This window comes from Cnephaeus nilssonii (assembly GCF_951640355.1).
Source record: "Cnephaeus nilssonii genome assembly, chromosome: 2".
Taxonomy (NCBI): domain Eukaryota; kingdom Metazoa; phylum Chordata; class Mammalia; order Chiroptera; family Vespertilionidae; genus Cnephaeus; species Cnephaeus nilssonii.
Genome location: NC_137073.1, coordinates 44,946,420 through 44,954,293, shown reverse-complemented (window position 1 = coordinate 44,954,293; position 7,874 = coordinate 44,946,420).

The window sequence follows — 7,874 nt, the reverse complement described above, 5'->3', positions numbered from 1 at the left end:
GACTACCCCATGATTTAAAATTTTTTTCAGTTCATTTTTAAACTGTAACTAATTTTTAATACAGGTTTCCTTATGCTAGGTTTACCATTTTCTCCATTACGTTTTTGTGTTATCTTTATAGCAGATTTAAAGCAAAGACTTGCATTTTTCTTTATTCTCTAAAATGTTGAGAGATGTTTCCTTATGTGAAAAACCATTGTTATTAAACTGATTCTGATCTGAGAATGCTCCTGTTTTTATTTCTTTTGATCATAAAACTGAACCAGAGATGACAAGCAAACAAGAGGCTTCCTTTCCTGTATCCAACTTTTTTTTTTTTTTTTTTTTTTTTTTTTTTTTTTTTTTTTTACAAATCTCTCAGTTAATGAAATGATATTACCTCCTTTTTGCCTGAGATCAAAATCAGGACTGCATTGCTTATTTATTCCTATATTTGCTCCTTGGCAGCATGGAATTGTGGGTCAAATGACACATTGATAATGTACATGATTCATAAAGATCATTTACAGATAGAATATTCACCCTATAGATAGATTTACTTTTTCTGTTTTCCTATGATTTATTTCCTTCCTTCTTTGCTTTGCTTCCCTTTCCCCCTTCTTCCCTTTAGCTATACAGCTTATAATTTAACTCATAAATAAACCTAATGTTAATAGTAAAGTTCTATTTTATGATAAAAATGAGAGAATTGAATGTTAAAGTATAAATATGAGAAAGCAAATTGTTACTGAATTTGTATATATTTTACATTCTACATACAGCTTATTAGACTGTTAATGTAATGTTGTGCTTTGAATCTGTATATAGCTAGTTTTTGTAAGACCATTTCTTAGTACTTTGGATCAGTGGGGTAGGTGGGTCGGGTGTAACTTACATTAGTTTTCCCAAGAAGAAGATTCTGAGATAAAAAATTTGAGTGAAGATGGTTTACTTGGGAGATGAATCTCAGCAGAGGAATGGAAACGTGAGATAAGAAAGGGAAAAAATTAAGTTAGCTTTTATAAAGCAGATTGTAGCTGCGGGCAACTGAGACTCAGTCCTGTTGGATAACCCTGGCAAATAAGTAGAATTTCTCTTCCTTTTTGGACAATATCCTTCTGGAACTCTTATCTGCTCTAAACTGAATATATTTTGCTTTTTTATTTAACAAGGAGGTTGCCTGAGAAGTCGCTTTCTCTTAGTTCAAGAAAGCAGGATAAAATAAGCTTTTCTTCACTTTTATAAAATAAACATGAAACTAAATATGAAAACTCAATATTGGATAAATAAGAGGGTTGTGGTAGTAGTAGGAGAAGCATTAAGTAAAAAAAAAAAATGTAATCCTTTGTTTACAAAGCAGAGTGAGGTCATCTGATTCAAATAGTGACAGATAAGATCATTTAACTGGACCTTTTCACTGAGGACAGCTATAACTCTTCAAAAAATACAAAAGGTTAGCAGCTCCCTCCCACTCCCAGTTAAAAATAATGAATGAGAATAGATCTATATAATATACATAGATCTAGTAAGTTTTCAAATATTGGCAGTTATTATTGTTAATGAGCCATTCTGGATATCTGGATAACTGAATTTTTCTATTTTATGAACCTAGAATTCCTTAATATAATCTGATTTGACAAAAATATTTTCAATACATTTAAAATATCTGCTTTCAAACAGAAAATACAGAATAAAACTTAACATTTTATTGATGAATTGGGATCATCATTATGAATTATTTTAAGTTCAATAAATGGGGAAAGGAATTTACACTCAAATGGCTGTAGTTCTAGGCAATTTATATCCATCATAAGATTTAATCCTCATAATAGCTCTTAGAAGTAGGCAATATTATCCCTATCTTATAAAAGAAGCTGAATTGCAGAGAAGTTAATTTCTCTAATGTTAAGTCACTGCTAATTGATGAGGCCTGTTTGATTTGAAAGCCCATGTTCTAATAACCACTCCAGACAACCACATGATAAATCTCTCAGAATGAATAATATATGTGAGGCTATTTGCTCTTACATTAAATGGCCCAAACCACTGTACTTTTTAGGTTTGTGTATCTTGGTTTTCTCCTCTGTAGACTTGTGTAGCAGTCACTATTGATTACCTAGGCTACTTTGCTCTGTAGTCATCTTTCTCTATAGCCCATTGGTTCCTTGCTAAGAGAACCCTGCTTGTTCGAGAACCCTGCTTGTTCAGATCTAGCGTAGCCCTGTGATTTAAGGGAGGTTAGATGTCCTCCTCAAGCCCCAGCAATATTGATTGGTGCCAGTTATTGCCATTCCACTCCCCTTGACAATAACTGGTTTATGTGTGGGCATGTGAAGCAATTTTGGCCAGACACATGACAAGCAGCCTACTAGGGGTTTTCCAGCAGAAGTTTCTCCTAGCTGATAATAATAGGCCCATGGGAGAAAATTACTCCTCTTCTTCAACTTGATGATATAGCATCTTATATCATCTTGTGGTCAGAAGGGACAAGCCTCAGAGCATGAACCAACATGCTGAAGATGACAGAATGAAAAACAGAAAAACCTCAGTCTTTAATGATACCATCAAAATTAATACATTGTGCATTCCTAGAAGGTACAGCCTGGGTCATGCAGCTGGTGTTTCTGTTTTGTTTGTTTTGATCTCCTGTATGCCATGCAATGCGCTGAACATCATGTAATACCCCACATGCCTTCTTTCTAATAGGTGAAAAACATTTGAAAAATAAAACCCAAGTTAAGAAGTTAACAAAATGCTTAAAAGAGCCTTTCATCCTTTTCTTTGTTTTTTGCTGTTATTTAGAAAACAGTCCTATCTCAGACTATTCTACTCTTCAAAAAAAATTGCCCGGCTGGCATGGCTCAGTGGTTGAGCATCAACATACGAACCCAGTCATGGTTCCATTGCCGGTCAGGGCACATGCCCAAGTTGCAGGCTTGATGCCAAGTGTGGGGCGTGCAGGAGGCAGCCAATCAATGATTCTCATCACTGATGTTTCTATCTCTCTCTCCTTCTCCTTTCTTCTCTGAAATCAATAAAAATATATTTTAATAAATAAGTAAATAAATAAATAAATGTTAGGTCTGACTGCCTCATTATTATAGAAAAAACATCAAGGAATGAAATGAAGTGCCAGATTGGTGTTCATTATTATGCCAATTTTGTGAAATACTGAGAAACCATTCCCTTATCCTTAAGAGTAAGTCACACAGGAGGCAGGTGGCAAAAATGTTCATCATAACTCAATCTCCCCTGCAGGTCTGCCTTTGTGGTACACCAGAGGTACCACTATGATCAAGTCTGATTGGCCAAGCTATATCTTAAGCATTTTAGAAGCAGGATAATTACCACTGCTGATCATATTGCTTTTGTTATTTCCTCTTTTTCCACTTTTTTTTTTTGAGGCTTAAAGGGTTCTTTTGTCTAAAAGTATATTAATATGAAACATTGTGAGAGCTTTCTTCCCTGGCTGTAATAGTTTGGGATCTGCCCATGGATGAAGTAGAAGGACCTTCCCATTCTTTCAATCTATTTACCTGTGCCTCCCTTATACATTGGCATAGGTACTCAATAAATTATGTATGAGTGAACAAACGGGTGTGCTAGTGTAAAATAAATGTAATCGCTTCTCAGCCTTTTGGCTATCTGAGGACATTATATTAAACTAGAGGCCCGATGCATGAAAGTCGTGCATAGATAGGGTCTCTAGGCCTGGCCAGCGATCAGGGCTGATGTGTGGGGCGACTGGCGGGACGACTAGGGGGGGCCCTGCTGGCACCCGCCTTGGCTGGCCTGGGGTCTGCGGGCTGGGGGCAGCTCCTGCATTGAACGTCTGCCCCCTGGTGGTCAGTGCACATTGGTTGTTCCACCAGTCGTTCTGCCATACTGTCAATTTGCATATTAGGGTTTTATTATATAGGATGTATTTTTGGAATAGGGAGATGAAATAGGAGCTTGCATCGTCCACTCCATGCATCAATCCGGTATTGTAGTACCTCCTGGAATGGTGCAGCAAAAAAAAAAAAAAAAAGTAAATAATTTTTTTCAAAGTATATCTTTATTGATTTCAGAGAGGAAGGGAGAAGGAGAGAAAGAGACAGAAACCATCAATAATGAGAGTGAATCATTGGTCAGCTGCCCCCTGCACTCTCCCTACTGGGGGTTGAACCTGCAACCTGGGCATATGCCCTTGACCTGAATTGAACTCAGGGCCCTTCAGTTTGCATGCTGATGCTCTATCCACTGAGACAAACCAGCTAGGGTGTAAATAAAATTTTTACTAATGTAGTCATTCATTCATTCTCCTTGCTGTTGAAAAGCTTATTATATAGTCACTAGAGGCCTGGTGCATGAAATTCATGTACTTGGGGAGGTCCCTCAGCCTGGCCTGCACCCTCTTGCAGTCCACGATCCATCTCACAGTCTGGGGCTCTCACAGTCTGGGACCCCTCGCTCCTTACCACCCACCTGCAGCCATGAACCTAGCTTCTGGCTGAGCCATGCTCCCCCTGTGGGAACGCACTGACCACCAGGGGGCAGCTCCTGCGTTGAGCATCTGCCCCCTGGTGGTTAGTGCGCATCATAGCGACCGGTCCTTCTGCCAGCCATTCCGCTGTTCAGTCGATTTGCATATTAGGGTTTTATTATATAGGATAACAGAGTAAATAAGTCATTTCAAGGAGGAATTATAGGTATTATACTAGAAGTATACACAAGGTACTGTGGGAGCACAGAAGAATGAGTTTTTGAAGCTGTGTATTTCAAGCAGAGAGACCAGCATGTACATTGTCTATTGTGACTGGAATGGAGAGCTAATTAAGAGCTAATCTTCACACCTATCCTCTCCTTCCAGCATTATTCCCAGAACCACTATCCTGTTTATGTCGATCTTTGTGCCTTTCAATTTAGCTCTGGGAGCAAAATCAGAAAGGTCATGAAGTAGAAAGAGGACAGATGGGCAAATAATGAGCCTTGAGTGAGCTGAAATGTTGACTTAATTCATGAGGTAAAGAAAATATATGGGAATAAATGAGTAAAGAGTATGTGAACCAGTTGGTAATTGGAGGAGAAGCAAATAGACACCTTGAAACAGTTGCAAAGAAAATAAAGCATATTAAGAGATAGCCTATATTAATACTAGACTTGAATTCCTGTGCTATCACTATTTTCCTTATTGATAATTATCATCTTAAGAAAGTTGTTCTGAATGAATTTCTATTCTTTACAATTCAAAGACTTGTAATTAAAACCAATCTCTCCACTTTGCATTCTCTCTGTTCCTGTTGAGTAGGATTCTTCATTTTCCCATGAACATGTCATTTTCATTTCTGTCTTTCATCTTTTATATAATTTACCTTAGATGAAATTTGTTTTCTTCTCTCCAATTAATTATTCAGCAGACATCTTGAACCCCAACAAAGGTGCCTGACACTTGGCTAGATGCTGGGGCTGCAGAGATAACTCACACACAGCCTTGTCTTCACTCACTCAGTTCTTTGAGGTCTTTACCCAAAAGGCACCTACTATCTCTAAAATTTCAATCCCTACCTCTGACATTTTATATACTCCTCCTTGCCTTTTGTTTTTCAGTTTCATCACCTTCTAATATATTCTCTAGTTCACTAATTTTTCTTGTTTATTTTCTATTTTTTCTCTTAAGAGCTGAATTTTTGTATATTCACTGATAATATAAACTGAAATAAATGTTTAACAATGCTTTTCCTTACTAAGTGTGATTTACTCTGATATTTTCTGTTATTTCTTTTGTTAAAAATGCAGGTCTTGCCCTAACTGGTTTGTTTCAGTGGATAGAGTGTTGGCCTGTGGCCTGAAGGGTCCAGCATTGGATTCCGGTCAAGGACACATGCCCAGATTGCAAGCATGTGATTGCCAATAGGGAGCATGCAGGAGGCAGCCAATCAATGATTCTCCCTCATCATTGATGTTTCTATCTCTCCCTCTCCCTTCCTCTCTGATATATATGCTAGAGGCCCAGTGCATGAAATCGTGCATGGGGGGGGTGTCCCTCAGCCCAGCCTACACCCTCTCCAATCCAGGATCATTCTTGCAATCCAGAACCACTGGCTCCTAACTGCTCACTTGCCTGCCTGCCTGATGCCCCTAACTGCTCCCCTGCTGGCCTGATCCCCCTAACTGCCTAACTGCTCTCCCCTCCTGGCCTGATCGCCCTAACTGCCTAACTGCTCTCCCCTCCTGGCCTGATCCCCTTAACTGCCCTCCCCTGCTGGCCTGATTGCCCTAACTGCCTATCTGGCGCCCCTCCTGGCCTGATCCCCCTAACTGCCTATCTGCACTCCCCTCCTGGCCTGATCCCCCTAACTGCCTATCTGCTCTCACTTCCTCTCCACACCCTTCAGACCCCCAGCACAGGCTTGCTGAGAGCTCTCGCCATGGCCCTGCCCCCATCCTGATTGGTCATTACGTGACAACGTCCCGGCCAATTTGCATATTCCTGTAGTGTATATGTGTGTGTGTGTGTGTGTGTGTGTGTGTGTGTGTGTGTGTGTATGCAGTTCTTAAGCCATACACTGATTTCATGACCTACTCGTGAATCATGATCCAGTTTATATAACACTGACTTCATGTGTATGTGTATGTTCTCACTGGACCTTGTATGTTTCAACTTAGAAGACCTGTTGTTTGTCTCATAGCATTCTCTCTCTAACTCTCTCTCCCTCCCTCCTTCTCTCCCCTGCCATACTGTGAGTCCCATGAGGGATCAGGGCCACCTTACTCACTGCTTACTTCCAGCACCTAGCATAGTAACAAGACAGGTTCAAGTCATGTGCAAGCAGAAGTTAAAAGGGAGCAGAAACTGTAAGCAGAAGTTAGTCACCAGGCAGATAATGAGGAGAAATACAAAGGGAAGTAGAAACTATGACCCATGAGAGAGAGACAGAGCGATAGTTCCAGTTCTAATTTCAAAAGTATCTTTATAGCAATCTTCTTTACCTTCTTTCTTAATTAGGGTGAGTTTTTTATTTTTTTAAACTAATGTTACATAAATAGCAGTTGAATGAAATCTTGATCAATCAGAGTAAACAATTCAAATACTTCAGTAAAACAAATATTTTAAAATAACTTCTAACTTTAAGATGGGTGTTGATGAATAAATGGAAAAATTACTTTAAGGCCTGGAGATGCGGAAGGCAGGAAAGTATGTTTGCTCCAATCAGCCCTCATATCCTTGAGGCACAGGGAATATCCTTGAAGGATTTGGGGCCTACATAAGAGAATTGCTGGAGAAAGGGCTCCTTCTAGCACACCCTCACAAATCAAATAGTATTGACACCCCAAATTCATCATTTTTGAAAAGTGCTTTACAAGGTGGAAAATTGATTAAAATGAATTTATTTTTTTATTTTATTGTTTAAGGTATTACAAATAGTAGTACATATATCTCCTACCCCCGCTCCGCCATTGACCTCCTCCCGACCTCCCCTATCCCCCAGCACTTGCCCTCATCCCCCCCCCCCCCCGGCCCCCGCCCCCGTGTCTTGTGTCTATTGGTTGTGCTTATATGCATGCATACAAGTCCTTTGGTTGATCTCTTATCCCCCCAACCCTCCCCTGCCTTCCCGCTGTAGTTTGACATTCTCTTTGATGCTTCTTTATTTTTGATTCAGAGAGAATTAGGACTAAGGAAAACTCTCTAAAACCTTAATCCTCTTTATTTTATAAAGATTTCTTAAAAATAGACCATTTGCTTAAAGTCACATACCTAGGTAGTCACAAAACTAAGATTAACCCCCAAGACAGGTAATTCTTGGCTCAATGTATTTTGTAGGACATCTTATTGCCTCTCCATTTCAGAAAATCAAAATCCATGTCTGTTAATTCTACTTCCCAATTAGAAATCAATTCCCTTTACCTGA